Below are 18899 nucleotides of genomic sequence, written 5' to 3'. Positions count from 1 at the left end.
TCAATGGTTTTGTAATTGATAGTTTTTAAATGTATTAATTGTTATATTTTTTATACTGATTTACTACATTATTTCAAATTATTTTATTTGAGATATTTTATTTTTTAAATTACATTACATACTTTATAATATAAATTGAAAAAAAATGTTTTACACCTCTCTGCAACGCAGCCCCCTGGCGCGTTTGCAGAGGGGAAACTAATTCCCCTTGCATGCTGGGGGTCCCTGGGGGCCAACTAGCCCACCTGGAACCTCCAGTATGTGCCAGGGGGCTGCATTGCAGAGAGGTGTAATGAGGCCACACCCTTTTTTACACCTCTATGCAACGCAGACCCCGGGCGTGTTTGCAGAGGGGGAACTAATTCCCCTTGCATACTGGGGGTCCCTGGGGGCCAACTAGCCCACCAGGAGCCTCCAGTATGAGCCAGGGGGCTGCGTTGCTTTGCCCCTGGGGCGGCAGTCCCCGGGGCAGTGTAGGGGGGATTGGGGACCCCCCACACTTCTTTATCACTATGCCCCCACGATTTGGTCCCCCGGGGGTTAATTTGAAAAAAAACAGACTGGGTTTTTAAAAAAAAATTCTGGGCCTCGTGGGTCCTTGTGGGACCACCTGGGCAGGCCAAGGGGGTCAGGGTGTGTCAATCCTGCCCCCTTTTTGTGTTCTACACATTTGTTTTTCTGCTTTCTTGTGCCTCGGGCTACCAAGCACAAGATGGATGCCAACACTTCCTGGTTTGAAGTGTTGACAGCCAATGAGCATGCAGCTTTCTCTGGAAGGCATGCTGATTGGCTGCCAATGTCTGTCAACACTCCAAAACAGAAATTGCTGGCAGCCATCTTGTGCCTCTGTAGACTGAGGCACAGGAAAGCAGAAAAACAAACGTGTAAAACTCAAAAAGGAGGCAGGGTAGAAGCACCCTGACCCCCAAAGCCTGCTCAGGAGGTCCCCCAAGCCCCCCCCAAAAATAATTTATTTCGTAGAACTGCGGGGTACACGTACCGTGCGCGCACCATATGCGTATGGTAGGCGTACGGTGCGCGGACCCATACGCGCACGGTGCGTGTTTATAGATATATACAATTTTTCCTTTCGATTTTCTCAGGAACTACTGGAGGGATTTACACCATTTAAGCAAAAGCGTGATCTGCGAATCAGACTCTACCATTTTGCCAAATTTCTGGTAATTCCGTTCCCCCGTTCGGGCTGTAGCCGTGTCTAATCGTCCTATGGAAAATAACATGGGGAAAACACGTTTTTAGACCCCCCATTTTTGTCAGCCCCACTGGACGAATCCCCCCAAAACTTTTAGGGAAGGAGCGGAGCGGGCCATCTTCTTTGTGAAATTCACGAATATTCATCAACCGGCACCAAAGAATGTTGCGGATTTCCTATGGAAACTTTTCTATGGAATTTCCCATGGAAATTCTCAATAGAATGTTGCTTATTTCCGATGGAAACTAGATCCTAACTATAACTACCTACTGGCGACCACCAGTAGGTAATATATATATATATATGTGTGTGTGTGTGTGTTTATATGTAGAGAGAGAGAGAGAAAGAACACACACAAAAGAGAGAGAATACATAATAGGTAACTGTTCAGTATTAATCAATCAATCAAATCATTTGTGGAGCGCACAGCTGACATTAGACGTCCCAGCACTAGAACGCAAAACTGGAGCCAAAATGTGATAGAAATCAGTTCTTGTTGCAAAGCCAGGTTTTAAGGTGAGACTTGAACAACTTTTCACTCTCCAAGCGTGTCGGTGCCACAGGTAGCTCATCCCAGGCCCTAGAAGCTAAAACTATGAAAGAGTGTCTGACTATGATTGTAAGAGAGTACCAATGGCATTTTAAAAGTAAAGCTGCTCTGATCTTAAAGTATGGGCAGGTAAATATTGCCTAAGTCTGTTGCATAGATAGTTAAGAGCTTTCCGGTAGAAAGCCTGGAATGCAATCAGAAGCACTTTATATGAGATTCTTCTTCGAACTTTCATCTGTGCGCAAATGGATTGAGCTTTAGGTATATCCAAAATAAGCCTTGCTGCTGCATTCTGCACAATTTTTTTTTGATATCCAAATTTTATAGAATTTCAACAGAGACACACAAATCAGCAAATCACAGCTAGTAGATAATCAGGTACATCATCAAACTCCATATGACCCCGATACTGCACCCCGTGAAGCGTACAACCACAGATACAAAGCGAATGATACTCTTACTCTTCAACAGCGCCCAGCCATTTACCCCACACCCTCCGAAATTTCTTGGGGCATCTGTGTGCCGCGTATAATGTTATGTTAATGTTAATGGGTGTCTTATATAGCGCTCGGCTACTCCAAGGAGTGTCCCGGCGCTTTCTGACCCATGGCTGAAAAGAGAGATAAGGAAGCAGGGAACATACCAGTTATTGATTATAGAGCCATGTTTTCAAGGCCTTTCTAAAGGCCAGTAAATTGGGAATGCGGCGCAGATCGACGGGAAGGGAGTTCCACAGTTTCGGGGCGAGATATTTAAACGAGCGTCCACCTATCCTGACTTTCCTAATGGGTGGAACAGTTGCCAGGCCAAGAAATTCAGATCTCAGAGATCGGGATGGCTTATAGAGGGAAAGCCGTTTCTGAATGTAGTGGGCACCTACCGAGTGGAGTGCCTTATGGGCCAATGTGAGGCCCTTAAATGTAATCCGCTTCCTGACAGGAAGCCAGTGAAGGGACAGAAGCAACTCCGAAGCCGTAGTATGGCGGGGTAGGCCAAAAATGGCCCTTGCTGCGGAATTCTGGACTACCTGCAGCTTGTGCAGAAGGTAGTCTGGCAAACCAAGGTAGAGGACATTGGAATAATCGAGCCTGGAACAAATTAAAGCCTGTACCGTCAGTTTCCTGTGGACCAAAGGGAGCAGAGGAAGGAATTTGCGCAGCATTTTTAGTAGACCAAAACAAGTACTGGTGAGACCTGTGATTTGGGATTTCAGTGATAAGGTGTTGTCAATTTTAATCCCAAGGTTTTTTGCAACCAAGGAGGAAGAAGAAGGGGGTGACATGCTCACTGGCCACCATTCCTGCCAAGGCGGGTCTACCTGACAGCCAAAGAAGAGCACCTCCGATTTGTCGGGGTTGCACTTGAGGCTGCTTCGCTGAAACCAGTCGAAGACAGCCCCAAGGCAACCACGGATGCTCTCCCCATCGAACTCCGTGCTCTTTTTACAGGTGAAGAGCAGCTGGATGTCGTCAGCATATGATATGATCTGGGCACCCAGAGACTCCACCAGTACCGCCAATGGAGTCATAAAGATGTTAAAGAGGGTCGGGCTAAGCACCGACCCTTGTGGGACTCCAACGCCCATCGGCGGCACCTCTGCAGAGTACGGGGGTGCCCAGACCACTTGTCGACGACCCGCTAGGTAAGATCTAAGCCAGCTCAACACCGTCCCCCTGAGACCGATCTCGTGAAGTCTCCACAAGACGGCCTCATGTGGGACGGTGTCGAAGGCCGCCGACAGATTCAACATCACCAGCATCGCTCTTCCGCCTGAGTCGAGAGCTTCCTTGATGGCTTCATTCACTTCCAGTAGAGCGGTCTCAGTGCTCAAATTGGAGCGGAAGCCTGACTGGGTAGGGTGGAGTAACCCATGGTCTTCAAGGAAGGAGGAGAGCACAGAGTGGACGTGCTTCTCGACGATCTTAGCTAGACTGGGCAGGAGAGATATGGGTCTGTAGTTGACATGCTTCTCTGGATCAAGGCCAGGTTTTGCAAGAGTGGAACAACCATTGCCTTTTTCCAGGCCGGCGGGACAGTATCGCTTGTCAAAGACAGATTAAGAACAGGATTAATTAGCAAGTTCAGAATATTGGCGTTGCTGGCTAGAAAGGTCGCCGGACAAGGGTCCAAAGGAGAGCCTGATTTAATCCTAAGTAGGAGATCCAGAGAAGCAGATTCCGATAGAACTGGAAACTCCGATAAAGTAGGACAGGAATCCGAAGAAAAGGACGATGGATTGCAATCGGTGAGAAATGAACTGGGAACAGGGGGATGGGGAAAGATTCTTGAATCAGTTTGATTTTTGTCGCGAAGAAAGTAGCCAACTCCTTTACCCAAGGTTGAGAACTTGTGTTGCACTGTACTGGATTTAGGAGAAATAAACTCCTTAACGATGGTAAAGATTTCTTTACAGGAGCTTGATGCTGACTCGATTCTGTTGGCAAAATAATTCTTTTTTGCCTCCAGAATATCGGCATGATAGGACTTGATGGATGATTTGTAGGCAGACTTGGTTTCCGCATCGTATTGCTTCCGCCAGAGTCTTTCGGCTAACTTGCAGTTACGCCAAGCCAAGGCAAGTGACTCTGAGAACCAAGGAGCCGAGCTACGCTTGGTGGATGAACGAGGCGTAGAAAGTGGGGCAAGATCATCAAGCCTCTCGGTCAGCCATTTCTGAAACGTATCCAGATCCTTCTCCAGATGACCAGATAGAAAACAGGGATTTTCCTGATACGCTTGAGCTAGGCTGTCGGGGGTGATTTTATGATACGGTCTACTGGGGTGCCTAAGATGGTTAGAGTTTATGCAAGATGATTTACTTCTGCCCTGAATTAAAAAAGCTGATCAAAGAGTGGTCAGACCAGAGAACAGGGATGGAACAGGTCTCAATAAGGGGAATGGTGGAAAACACTTGGTCCAGGGTGTGACCTTTATCATGGGTCGCACTCGAGATGTAAGGAGTTAGACCTAGAGGGGCAGTGATGTCCTTGATTTTGATAGCTTCACTGTCTGACTCGACATCCATATGGATGTTAAAATCCCCTAGGACTATACAGTGTTCACCCTTCAGGCAGAGCGTGATAAGTATAAAGCTTTCTCTTGTGTCACGCACCCGTCCACACCCTTGCGCCACTTTCCCAGAGCTGGTGGGTCGGGACAATTCCATGATGCCGCTATGTCTCACTTGGCAACTATCATAGCTGTGTTAAAGAAGGTCTTATCGTTCCTAGACCCGTCTAGCCCATCTGTTATCCCCAAAAGCGAGTGTTGTGGGTCATGAGGAACTGTCCACCCCAGGACCCCCGTAAGTTCTTCTTCAATGGCTCCCCAAAAATTTGCCAGCTGGGGACAGGACCAGACAACGTGGAAAAAATCTGCTGGGGCCTGGCTGCACCTAGCGCCTGACTCGTCAGAGCATAGACTTTCTTGGTGAAGGCATACCGGGGTGAGGTAAGTGGTGTGCAAATAGTATAATTGAATTAGTCTAAGTTTGGCGGAGGCGGTAATTGTTCTAGGCACCATAAGCGCACTGGGCCAGTCCATTTCGTCCAGGGGCCCCATCCGTGTCTGTTTACCATGACACGGTCGATCAAAGTAACATGATCGACCGTGTCAAAAGCCGCAGAGATGTCAAGCAGTATGAGAACTGCAGCCCCCCCACCATCTAAAATCATCCTGATTTCGTCGGAAGCTTTAATTAGGGCGGTTTCTGTGCCATGTCCTTTCCTGAATCCAAATTGAGAGTCATCTAAACAGTTGTTATGATCAAAATAGTCTGAGATCTGCATGTTCATGATTTTTTCCACAATTTTAGCTGGAAATGGGAGGCAGGCTATGGGCCTGTAGCTGGTGACATTAGTTGGATCGAGAGTGCTTTTTTTGATTAGAGGTTTGATAAAAGTTTCTTTCCAGATGGAAGGGAATATTTGAACATAGCATTAAAGATCTCAGTAAGCTTATGGCCAATAATCTCAGGTGATAGTTTGAGTATAGATGGAGGGCAAGGATCATCCGGGGAGCCAGAGTTGATGGTAGTAAGAAGGTGGGATACCAATTCTGGGGATACCTTGCTAAAATTCTGGAAAGTCGGATTATATTTGGTGTCAATAGCATAGATTGCAGTTTCAAGACTGTGTTTAGGAACTATTGGTGAGGGTGGTAAAAGGAGGTCAGTGAGAGTTTGTGTCTTAAAATGCGAGTAGATAGCACAGACTTTTCCTTGGAAATAAGTTGCCAAGGAATCACACATATCTTGAGGAGTATCTACAGAGACAGATTTGTCTTGTCCCGATAGATGTGTGACAACCTGATAGAGGTGTTTAACTGAATCGTGCGCCGAATCAATTTGACTTCTGTAAAATGTACTTTTTTCAAGGATGACCAAATGTTTATATTTGGTTAGTTTTTGTTTGTAGCATAATCTCTTAGCAAGATCATAGTGTAGTCGCCATTTTTGTTCTTGCAGTCTGCAACTTTGTTTTTCAAGCCTGGTTGAACCAGGGGGCAGAACTTGAGACCCTGTTAGTACATCTTTTCTTTGTGGGCACTATTACATTAACAGTATCCTGAATCCAGCTAGCGTAATTAATGGCTGACATCTCGGGATCGGAGATAACAGATATCTGAGATGTATACAGTGTAGAGTTGAATTCGGCCGCAACAATACTCTTCCATGCTTTAAAATTTGTGGGGGCGAGGGGTTTAGTGGACAAAATGGAGCTAGTCATTCTTTTAATATTGAATAGGACCGCAGAATGGTCCGTCCATGTTAAAGGGAGGGTATCTTCCAGGGTAAGTAAGTTATGGTTAGAGAAAAGGCCATCTAATGTGTGGCCCGCGGAGTGAGTCGGGGATTGAACTTATTGCCTAAGGCTACCGCTTCATTTTCAGATAGGAGGGCCATAGTGTCAGGATTGTCATGAGCCTCCAGATGGAAATCGCAATCTCCCAAGATGGTGAAATTGTTTTCCGTGCCACAGGTTCAAGGAGGTAGCCCAAGGTGGACAGAAAAGCAGTTCGAGGACCCAGAGGTGATAAAGAAGAATGCCTTTGAATGAGTTCGAGTAAGGAGTTAAAAAAGTAAAGTTAACTGCTTCACAGGTAGTGGTATGGAAGGGTTCTGTCCACAGTGTGAAGTTGTTACGATGAATAATGGCGAGGCCTCCTCCTTTTTTGGGGGTTCTATCGAACCTAATGTTCGTGCAGCCCTCAGGAGATGCTGTGGCAAATTTGGACCACATGAAGGATCTCCCCAGGTTTCCGTTAGAAAGAGGATATCTAGCTTCCAACTTTCAATGATGTTAGCAATCTAATATTTATGTTTTGGTAATGATCTTACATTGATAAGAGCTGAATGAATGATTTTAGGTGCTACGTTTTTTTCATATCCTGGGGGAGTCCGAGAGTGAGCATGTTCCATTAGTGTGAAGGAACAGGTAGGACAGATAGAGGGGAAATGCCTTAATCGGTCTACATCAATGGTCTTACAGCTGTGATGGGGCTTATTCATTGCTTTGAGTTGCTCCGGGTCATATGGTAGTGTGGAGGGGCGAGAATCTTGTACGAAACTGGTAGGGGGCTGGCCCTTGGCCCGGTCCAGGCGTGGACAGGCGCAGACGGGCTTGCCTTTGGCGCTCCACTGGCGCCCGCTGCATGCGTCCACTACGTGTGACATGGTGTTTAAGTACTGAGAGAGCGGCAGACTAGCCTGCTACCCTTCGTACTTTCAGACCGGAAGTGAGTGACTTGCCGGTATCCGGTTCCCTCCACACCAACTGCAAGCAGCGGTGGACAGGGGAAGTCAAGGAGCATTGAGTGCAAATTCTAATTACATTTTTAAAAGATACACAGTGCGCAGTTAAAAAACACAATCAATCAGGCATGCGTCACGAGCGAGATGCCAGAAGCTCCTTACATGTTGATCTTCCTTGTTACCTTGTTACCATGCAATCGGGTCTATCCAGGGCAAGCAGCCGGAATGACGTGCTTAAGAACTGAGGGAGCTGCAGACTAGCCTTCTAAACTTCGTACTTTCAGACCGGAAGTGAGTGACTTGCCGGTATTGGCTTCCTTCCACACAAACTGCAAGCAGTGGTGGACCGGGGAAGTCAAGGAGCAGTGAGTACAAATTCAAATAAAATTTTTAAAAGATACACAGTGCGCAGTTAAAAAACACAATCAATCAGGCATGGTTTCTTCGCGTGTAATAAGAGATAGTACAATCTTAACAGATAAGGCATATACCTGTCCGTGGGAGCTGAAGCAACAGAACAAATGAAAGAACAACAACTGGGAAAGAAATCCCCCAAATCCCCCCACAATCCCCCTCCCCCACCCTACACTTCGAGAACGGAAGCATCTGTCGACCCCCCATTTTAACTAAACCAAATTAAAACGTTCAGATCGGTAGCGTGGACGACCCCTCCAGAAGAAAGGATAAGCAGTGCATAGGCATGAAGCAATGTACATTAACCTAGAAGTCTGTGAGACTCTGACAACACCCCCATTGAAGCATAGCACCCCACCAGAGGTCATTTGACCAAAACTGAACACTTGGCCACTAGAGAGTGGGAGTGGGGTAAAGTTCCGAGTCCACCAGGGCCTGTGGTAGGGACGATCCCAGTAAGTTTTCAGGCGATCAGGGCCTGCTGCGCGGTGAGGAGCTTGATTGACTGGAGGAGTCTCTGTGGTCGGGAGTCGCCACACTGAGGGATCTGGATTTTGAAGCATCAGACTGGCACCCCTTACAAGACCTTGTGCGACGTCGGCGCTGGCGTCCCGGCGATCTTGGCCCCATCGGCTGTGACCCCGTGTGATCCGAGGCGCCCTCAGCCATGTCCATTCCGCCTGGGGAGATTAGAAGAATTGTGTTTTGCCTTGAAAAATTACTTGAAGGCGTGCCGGAAATTGGAGTTAGCCCCACTAAAAGCCCTATCCCCTCCCCCAATTACACCACTTTGACCCACATCTTAGAAATTTCCATTGACAGCCTCACCAAACTATGTCAAAAAGTTAAAACTGGCTCTCCATCAGACCCCATGCGCCCAGCTCAATTCTTAGAGTCACTTAACTTCTTTCTCCCTTCTCTGACCTCTATCTTGAACCTCTCCTTCTCTTCAGCGAGTGTACCATCTGCCTGGACGCAAGCGTGGGTTTCACCCATCATCAAGAAACCCACCCTAGACCCATCTAAGCCGGAAAATTTCCGACCTATCTCCCTGCTCCCATGGCTGTCCAAACTCGCTGAAGCCCATGCAAACAGTATTCTGTCCCAGGACATGGTCCAAAACAACATCCTGGACCCATCACAAAATGGGTTCAGACCAGGCCATAGTACTGAGTCTGGTCTTCTGGCCACCACCGAACACCTCCGGACGATCTTAGATGCCGGTCAAAGTGCTGCGCTGATTCTTCTCGACCTCAGCGCGGCCTTTGATACGCTATCCCACGACATCCTTCTTAATCGCCTGGAGACATTCGGAGTATCTGGCCTTGCATTGGAGTGGTTCCGATCTTTCCTAAAGGACAGATCCTTTCGAGTCTCAGCACCCCCCTTTCTATCTAAGCCTTACCCCATTGCACAGGGAGTTCCGCAGGGCTCGGCGCTGAGTCCATCCCTTTTTAATCTTTATGTGCAACCTCTTACGACAGTGGCCAAAGAGTGGGGCCTGACACTTGTGTTGTATGCCGACGACACACAGCTGGCCATCACTCTGACGGAAGGCCCTTCCATCTCGGCCTCCAGATTTAAAAACGGTCTCTCCGCAATAGCCCAATGGATGACAGACAACTGTTTACAGCTTAATGCTGGTAAAACAGAAGTTCTACTCCTTGGCAAAAACACCAGCCTTTGGAATGAGCACTGGTGGCCGTCCTCCTTAGGCACCATCCCACCCCCCAAATCCCTAGTTAAAAATCTAGGAGTATGGATGGATGCCTCTCTTAACTTTCAGAACCACACCAGAAAAGTCGCTGGCACCTGTGTCGGCCTGCTGAGAAGTCTTAGCCACATACTTGGCTTCTTTGACGCCAAGATCCGCCAGCTCATCATTCAAGCTACCATCCTATCGCGTTTGGATTACGCCAATGTACTCCTTCTTGGCGCCAGTAAAGGAGAGATAGCACGTCTACAACGCGTGCAGAACTCTGCGGCTAGAGCCTTAGTCGGCCTCCCTCGCAGATGTTCGGCCAGAGCTACAATTCGAAAATTACACTGGCTACCTGTTAACTCCAGAATTATAGCCAAACTATGGAACGATCTGCCACAAAACATCCGCTCCATAGACAATCTACCGGCCTTCCGAAAAGCCATTAAAACGCATCTATTCCCTCTCCCCTAATCTTCCTCTCCTTTTTCTATTCTCAGACCTGGTCTGTGGTTTTCTAGCGCCGGGACGCCTCTTCGCTGGGGCAGCTGATTTGCGCTCTACCAAAACAATGGAATAGAATAGAATAGTTATCGCAGGCCCAGGGTTCGCAGCTTCTTCTTGACCTACGTGCAGGAGAGCCAAAGGTCTTGGACTTCCCTGGTATAGTCTGGGAATATCATAATGACGTGGTTTTGGAACCTGAGGTTCAGCTGCCACGCCTGCAAGTTCACATGCATCCGGACCTGCCAGGCACCAGCACCTGCCAAGCCGAACACCAGCAGCAACCACCTCAAGTGCATCCTCCTCAACACCCAATCCGTCCACAGACACGCCATCGAACTCTGGGACCTCCTAGACGCCACAGCCCCTGACGTTGCCTTCATCACGGAGACCTGGATGAACGCCTCCTCAGCGCCCGACATCGCCATCGCCATCCCAGAGGGCTACAAGATCACCCGGAGGGACCGCACCGCCAACCAGATGGGAGGAGGCATCGCCATCATCCACAGGAACACCATCCGAATCACGACTAGCACCGACAACATCCTAACCACCGCCGAACACCTGCATTTCCAGATCCACACCGATCCGAAGACCACCCTCAGAGGCACCCTGATCTACCGACCCCCGGGACCACGCACTCAATTCAGCGAGGACATCGCCGACTTCGTGAGCCCGCATGCCCTCCCCTCCGCTGACTACATCCTCCTGGGGGACCTCAACTTCCACCTGGAGAACAACAACGACCGCAACACCAGCACCCTGCTCGACAACCTCGCCAACCTTGGACTCAAGCAACTGGTGAACACCCCCACCCACCTCGCCGGACACACATTCGACGCCGTCTTCTCATCCAGCAAAGACATCGCCTTCAGCCACGCCACAGAACTCCGCTGGACGGACCACAGCTGCGTACACTTCACCTTCAAAAGAACGCCGATCCACTACCACCAGCAACAGGTTGCCCGCAGAAGCTGGAACAAGATCACAGCCGACCAGCTCGCCACCTCCCTGAGCCAGCGCCCTCCTGCCAGCTCAGCGAACCCCAGCCAGGTCGCCGACAACCTCACGAAGTGGATCAGCAACTGCGCGGATGAACTCGCCCCTCTGAGGACCCCGCCCAGCAGACCCGGCAGCAAGAAAGCCCCATGGTTCACCGACGAACTCAAGAGCTCCAAGAAGAACTGCCGAGCCCCCAGAGAAAGTCTGGAGAAAGGAACCTACACCGGACAACATGACCACCCTCAAACTCGCCACCCGGAAGCACCACCAACTGATCCGCGCCGCCATGAAAACTGCATTCAAGGACCAGCTGGACAACAACGCACACAACTGCAAGGAACTCTTCAACATCGTCAAAGAGCTCTCCAACCCCAACGCCGGAAACAACAACATCACCCCCTAGCAAGACCTCTGCAACTCCCTCGACTCCTACTTCCACAACAAGATCGCGGACATACACAACAGCTTCAGCACCCAACCGACGCACGCCACGACCCCAGCAACGCCGCCCACCACCACCCTCCGAGCCTGGACTCCGATCAGCACCGAAGACACCGTCCGCATGATGAACTCTGTCCACTCCGGATCTCCGACCGACCCCTGCCCTCACCACGTCTTCAACAAGGCCGACGCTGTCATCGCACCCCACCTGCGGGACATCATCAACACCTCCTTCGACACCGCCACCTTCCCCGAGAGCTGGAAGCACGCCAAACTCAGCGCTCTTCTCAAGAAACCTACAGCAGACCCCACCGAACTCAAGAATTACCGCCCAATCTCGCTACTCCCGTTCCCAGCCAAAGTCATCGAGAAGACCATCAACAAACAGCTGGCCGCCTTCCTCGAGACGAACGGATCCCTCGACCCCTCGCAGTCCGGCTTCCGAGCCAACCAGAGCACCGAGACCGCCCTCATCGCCGCCACCGACGACATCCGAGCCCTGATGGACAACGGAGAAACAGCGGCCCTCATCCTCCTAGACCTCTCCGCGGCCTTCGACACTGTCTGCCACCGCACCCTAGTGCAACACCTCAGCAACGTCGGAATCCAGGAGAAGGCACTGGAATGGATCGTCTCCTTCCTCAGCGGAAGAACACAGAGAGTCCGCCTACCACCGTACAAGTCAGAGGCCACCGAAGTCATCTGCGGCGTCCCCCAAGGATCCTCGCTGAGCCCCACCCTCTTCAACGTCTACATGAGCCCCCTCGCGGCCATCTCACGCCAACACGACCTCAACATAATCTCCTACGCCGACGACACCCAGCTGATCCTCTCCCTGACCAACGACCCCGCCGCCGCCAGAGCCAACCTACACGAAGGGATGAAGGAAGTAGCCGAGTGGATGTCGGCCAGCCGCCTGAAACTGAACTCAGACAAGACGGAGGTCCTCATCCTGGGCTCCACGCCCACCGCCTGGGATGACTCCTGGTGGCCCCCCGCCCTGGGCACCGCACCCAAACCGACGAACCACGCACGCAACCTGGGCTTCATCCTGGACTCCTCCCTCTCCATGACCAGACAAGTCAACGCCGTCTCCTCAGCGTGCTTCAACATCCTGCGCATGCTACGGAAGATCTTCTGGTGGATCCCCATGGAGACCAGGAAGACCGTCACCCAGGCCCTCGTCACCAGCCGTCTGGACTACGGCAACGCCCTCTACGCCGGAACCACCGCCAAGCTCCAGAAGAGTCTTCAGCGGATCCAGAACGCTTCAGCCAGGCTCATCCTCGACATCCCACGAAACAGCCACATCTCCAGACACCTGAGAGACCTGCATTGGCTCCCCGTCAACAAAAGAATCACCTTCCGTCTCCTCACCCACGCACACAAAGCCCTACACGATCAAGGCCCGAGCTACCTCAACAACCGAATCAACTTCTACGCTCCCAAACGCCACCTCCGATCAGCCAGCCACGCCGTCGCCGCCGTCCCACGCATCCGTAGAGCGACAACAGGAGGAAGGTCCTTCTCCTACCTGGCCGTCAAGACCTGGAACTCCCTCCCGACCGACCTGCGCCTGACCCAAGACCACCTCTCCTTCAGGAAGAAGCTCAAGACCTGGCTGTTCGAGCAGTAACGGCACCTCCCCCCCTAAGCGCCTTGAGACCCTACGGGTAAGTAGTGCGCTCTATAAATGCCTTGATTGATTGATTGATTGATTAATTGATTGAGGGGATCTCTCGCCCTGGCCGCCCTCAAGATGATGTCACAGTCTTTGAAGTTCAGGACTTTCAGGATAATGGGGCGGGATGGGGCACCAGGAGGAGGTTTGGGCACCAGGGACCTGTGGGCCCTCTCCACAACAAACCATGTCGACAGGGCATCAGCCAGCATACATGATTTGAACCAATCTTCAACGAAGGTGGCCATCTGTCCCGCTTCTGCTCCCTTGGGAAACCCCACCAGATGGAGGTTGTTGCGACGTGCGCGGTTTTCCGCATCTTCGGCATCTTCGGCATGCATGTGAAGCTCCCCGGTACGAGCACGAAGTTGGGCCACTTGATCTTTAAGTTGAGATGCAGGATTCAGCCTCTGTCAAGCGTGCGGTAGTGTTACAGAGGTCCTGTCTGAGGAGGGACACATCAATCTTGATTTCTCCAATCTCCCCAGAGACAGACGCTTGAGAAGTACTAATAGGCTGGAGGATGGTGGCCAGGTCCGTGCCCTGTGGGAGGGAGGTCCCCCCCACCGCCCCCATGTGGCTCCGATTCGGAAGTAGTAAACTGGTCCATCTTGGTCTGTGTGGACGCCGGTGTAGGCTTTGTAAATAACAAAAGAGAATTGCCAGTACTGATAACGGGAAATTAATATGAGTTCAAACACAGCACTTGAAACAACATTCAAGACCGGGGGCTAGTCAATAGCTTTTATTATTATTTGTGATTTTATCATCAAGGAAAACTTTTTTTCATATTCAAAAAGCAAACATATAAAACATATTCGACAGGAGATCAATAAAGGAGTCATTCATCATATCAGACATATCACAACCATACAACATGCAACCATTCATGGGGAGAAGGGGGTACAATGGCTAAGAGAGCTACAAAAGTTACAAAAAGATGCAATATTTACAATATAATACCAAACAAGAAGAAGAGCCAACGTCTGCAGGGCACTTAAACAATATTCTCACTTGATGTTTAGTCAAACTTAACATACATTCCTATATCAAGGTCAAGTGTCAAAAGTGCTTTATAAATCATTAGAAAAAGGTAATGTACACAACTAGTGGTAAGCAACAGTAATCATGACATTAAAGCTTATCACTATAGCAGACAGTAATATGGCTGGGGCCTACGCGTTTCGAATCCCGCTGACTTGTGGGGATTCTCTTCAGGGCCTTTGGTATTCTCTGTAAAATAGAAAGTAAAGGGGAGGGGGGGGGGAACAAGAATTAGAAAAACTCAAACAGACATAGTTTATTTAATCAAAGGATCAACATCAGGCACGTCACTCAGTTACCACCCCTCTCTCCACAGACTTACCACTAGGCAAAGATGCAAAGGGCATGGGGGCCTCAACTTCCTAACATGGTATATGCCAGAATCTGAAAAGTTGGTATAAGGAAGTCAGCAGGTTGAAGGTGATACAATGTGAACAAGCGGTCAAATAATGGAAGGCTGCAATTTTACTTACCTTCTCTATTGGGGAGGGATTGTCTCAGTGGAGGGATCAGTTGGCACGATTTAGCGGTAATAAACCTGTGTGGAGGTAAACGTGGAATATATCAGAAAGAGAATTCTGATAAAGTTTGATGCACTACCGATTTTTTAAAAAAGTTCTCACCTAGTTGAATTCTTATGGAAGAAGCAACGTGTGCTGTCGCCGGGAGTATTCACTTGCTAGAAACGTCTTAAAAAATAATAAGATAGAGCTTTAATATACAAAGACCACAGGAGACAAGTATGGCCGAATTAGAAAAATATAGAAATAGATCTTTACCGGAATTGCAATCCGTCAGAAGTGAGAAGATATATTTTTGCATTAAGTCAGACGGCGCCCTGTCAGTAGGAAACGTTTTGCGTGGTACTAATCTGAAAGCGATAATGAACAAAATTAGCAGCTGACAGTCAACGGTGTTTAATACAGATTTGATTGAAAGCGGCGACTTACCGCGGTGGCAAATCACATGCGTTTAACCGCGAAGGGCAGGTCACGAGAGTATTTCAATTCGGGGCGCCTTAAACAGAAAAATGGCAAATCAGCGCATGAGTGTTTTATTTTCGTTATGAATCACAACGAGATTAAAACGGGTGGAAAAATAGAGCTTACCAACATATGTACTTAGCGCAGCCAGCAGAGGTTAATGGTAGACTAAAAGGGGAAATGCGGACATAAGTCAGACCATTTAAAAAGAACCGATAGTGTTACAGAACGGGTTTCTAGGGTAAAGTACTTACAAATGAATATTCGAGCTGGACCTTAGATTCGGCGGCGTCTGGATCAGCACTGAACACTGGCACATGCGCAGTAGCAGGCCATGGCTACACTGCTCTACCTATATACCTAGACCCTGAGGAGCAGACCGCCCTCTCAGTGGCTGAGGTTGCAAGGGAAATCCGGACCGGAGTAAGGATTATCTCGCAATGAATGGAGGTAAGATAAACGGGAAATGCGGACCGGAGTGAGGAATATCTCACAATGAATGGAATAACACGGATACTGGCCGGGGTGAAGGTGATATTACACCAGAATCCCACGGTAGGTGAAAATTGGCACACAACAGGGGGTTACAGTTTGAAAATTTCGCTCAATTCGTTAAGTCCAGATACAGCCGTATCAAACTTAACTATAAGGAAAGCTTCACGTTTCGATAATGCTAGATTCAGATCTCCTCCTCGGGGGTTTCTTTCTATTTTTGAAATCACTGTCCACTTAAGGTCACTGACTGTATGTTGCAATCGCGTCCAATGTTGCACCAAAGGGGCATTTTCAACTTTCCTTTTGATCCTAGATTTGTGTTGCGAGATCCGTTGACGGACCTCTTGGTTAGTTTTGCCTATATATAGCAAATGGCATGGGCATGTAATGCCATATACAACATACTTGCTCTTGCAGTTGCTCACAGTGTCATGCTTCCATGACACTCCATTATGCTGGAACAGGGAACCCTCCACAGTTGATTCACAGCATAAGCAATTTCCACATTTGTGGTGTCCAAGGATGGGTGGCATCCCCATCATTTGGCGTAAAGTTGGCGGTTTGGAAACAGGTATAGCTGCTCGGACTATGTGATTGGCAATATTGTTTTCTTTCTTAAAGGCAAAAAGAGGCTCGTTTACAAGACTTACATCAAGATCCTTTACCAAATGCCAATTTTGTTTTATAACCTTTTTTAACCTGTTGGCATTAGGGCAATAGGTTGTGACACATACCTGTCTTTTTAAATCAGGTTTGGATTTGCGTTCCAGGAGTGTCTCCCGTGGGGTCCATTGAGCTCTTTTCATGCAGGTTTTTACAAGTTTCTTAGGGTAACCCCTCTCACATAACTTAGATGTAAGGTTTTCTGAATGTTGTTGAAAGTCCTCTTTGAAGGTACAGTTTCTGCGGACTCGCAGAAACTGACCGTAAGGGAGATTTTCTTTAAAATTTCTGGGGTGGTTACTGTTGAACATAAGAGACTTGTTCCGATCCGTGGGTTTGGTGTATAAGGTGGTCGCTAACTTCCCTTCAGATGGAAAGACCTCCACGTCTAGGAACGCGATCCTGCTAGTAGATTCTGAAATGCTAAATTTTATATCAGCCGTTCTAGCATTAAGCCATTGGTAGAAATGGTTAAGAGTGTCACCGTCACCTTTCCATGTCCTAAAAACATCATCAATAAAACGGAGCCATGCTCCGATGTATTGAGAAAAAGGATTGTTGTTATAGATGTACGCATTCTCGTACATGGCCATAAACAGTACTGTCAATTCTGGAGCAAAGGGGCAGCCTATGGCCACCCCTTTGACCTGGTAGTAAAATTCACCATTAAAGCAGAAGTAATTCTTTTTTAAGGCGAATGCTGCCAAGTCCACAATGAATTTAGTGGGTACCCGCATGGGCCTGGGCCTGGAATCTAGGAAATGAGCAAGTACTGCTACAGCCTCATCTTGAGGGATCTGTGTGTATAGAGCAGTAACGTCTAAGGTGACAAGTCTATCCCTGCCTTCACTGAAATCGATGTTTTCTAGTTTTTTAATAAAGTCAGTGGTATCCTGGAGGTAGGATCTGACCTCGATCATGAAATCTTTGAGAAAGCAATCTACATATTTTGCTGCCGGCTCTAATACAGAACCACATCCTGCCACGATATGTCTGCCTGGCGGGTGGTCTGGATCTTTATGTATTTTCGGCAATACGTAAAACATGGGGACTTTGGGATGTTTATTTTTCAGATATTCAACTTCTTTTGGACCGACAAAACCTAGGTCAAAACCTTCTTGCACAATTGTGAAAAGTTCATTCTGTAGGTCCATGGTGGGATCTTTGTTTATCTTACGGTAACAGGTGGTGTCTTGTAGCTGTTTCATTACTTCAGTGGTGTAGTCATGAATATCCCACACCACGATCGCCCCACCTTTATCGGCCTGCTTAATTATAACCGTATTGTCAGTTTTGAGGTTATTTAAAGCCATCATCTCTTTTTTAGTGGTATTAAACCTAATGTATTTTTTCTCTTTTTCCATAGCTGATATAGCGGACAATACACTTTTCTCAAAAGTCAAAAGGTCTTTCGGAACTTTACTGGCTGGAGGGCAAAAGGTGGACTTATTCCTTAGGCCTGTGACCTCCAAAGGCTGAGTGGTAGGGTTTTCACTAAAGAACAGGGTCAAACGTAATTTTCTACAAAATTCGATGAATTCTGACTTCATTTTCACAAAGTCAGTTCTTTTAGAAGGCACGAATGACAAACCTTTTGCCAAAATACTTTCCTCGTCTGATGTCAAAACTTTTTTAGAAAGGTTGAAAATTGGCGACGCATTTAGTTTTTGTAGTGCTGTCGTCGTGTTTTCATTTCCCACGGGATGTTGTTTCTCACTCGGCCCCTGGGAAGTGTTTGGCCTCTCCCTAAAAAATTCGACGACTGATTTTGCTGTTGTTGCTGGTTAGTATTCCAATTTCGGTTTCTATTGGGGCGATTGTAATTACTAGTGGACTCACTATCAGTTCCTGATGAAGAAGTATCAGAAAAAGAAATAAATTGTCTACGGGATCTGCCCTGGTTTCCTTGGAGGAAACGTCTAGATTCCGCTTTGGAATAGAAGTCAGCCTGTAAGTAAGGATATATATTATCTAAAGAAAAACCTTTTTTATCTTTTTCGAATTGGTTAGATTTTTGAGTAATAGTGTAGTCTTTGAACTCTTGTACTTCTTTAGCAACCTTTTCCAAGAGCGCCATGGCATCTGCTATGGTAGGATTACCACTAATTTCGGACTCTAATTTGGCGATTTCAGCTAGTTCTTCCTTTGATATTCTAACTGCTGTCTCAACCGTTAATACCATCAGGTCTCTACTACATTTAGTTTCTATCATAGAGAAACCTTTTTTGAATATCGGGTCCTCTGTAAAAATTACAGGTATGTTCTTAATTTGTAGTCCAGCCGGGATGGTGCCTTCTCGGAGGTGTTGCAACAAAAAATGACCATGAAGGTCTGTCCTGATCTGCTTCTTTTTGAGGCGGATTAATTTATCAGATTCGTTAGATGTAGTCGCTGTCTCGCTTAAGGTAACTGAGGAGAAAACAGGTGGGTCACTGAGGAAGTTTCTGATGTGATCTTC

The sequence above is a fragment of the Lissotriton vulgaris genome, chromosome 8, assembly GCF_964263255.1.
Source record: "Lissotriton vulgaris chromosome 8, aLisVul1.2, whole genome shotgun sequence".
NCBI classification, from domain to species: domain Eukaryota; kingdom Metazoa; phylum Chordata; class Amphibia; order Caudata; family Salamandridae; genus Lissotriton; species Lissotriton vulgaris.
The sequence above is the reverse complement of the archived record's forward strand: the minus strand, read 5'-3'. Positions refer to the sequence as shown.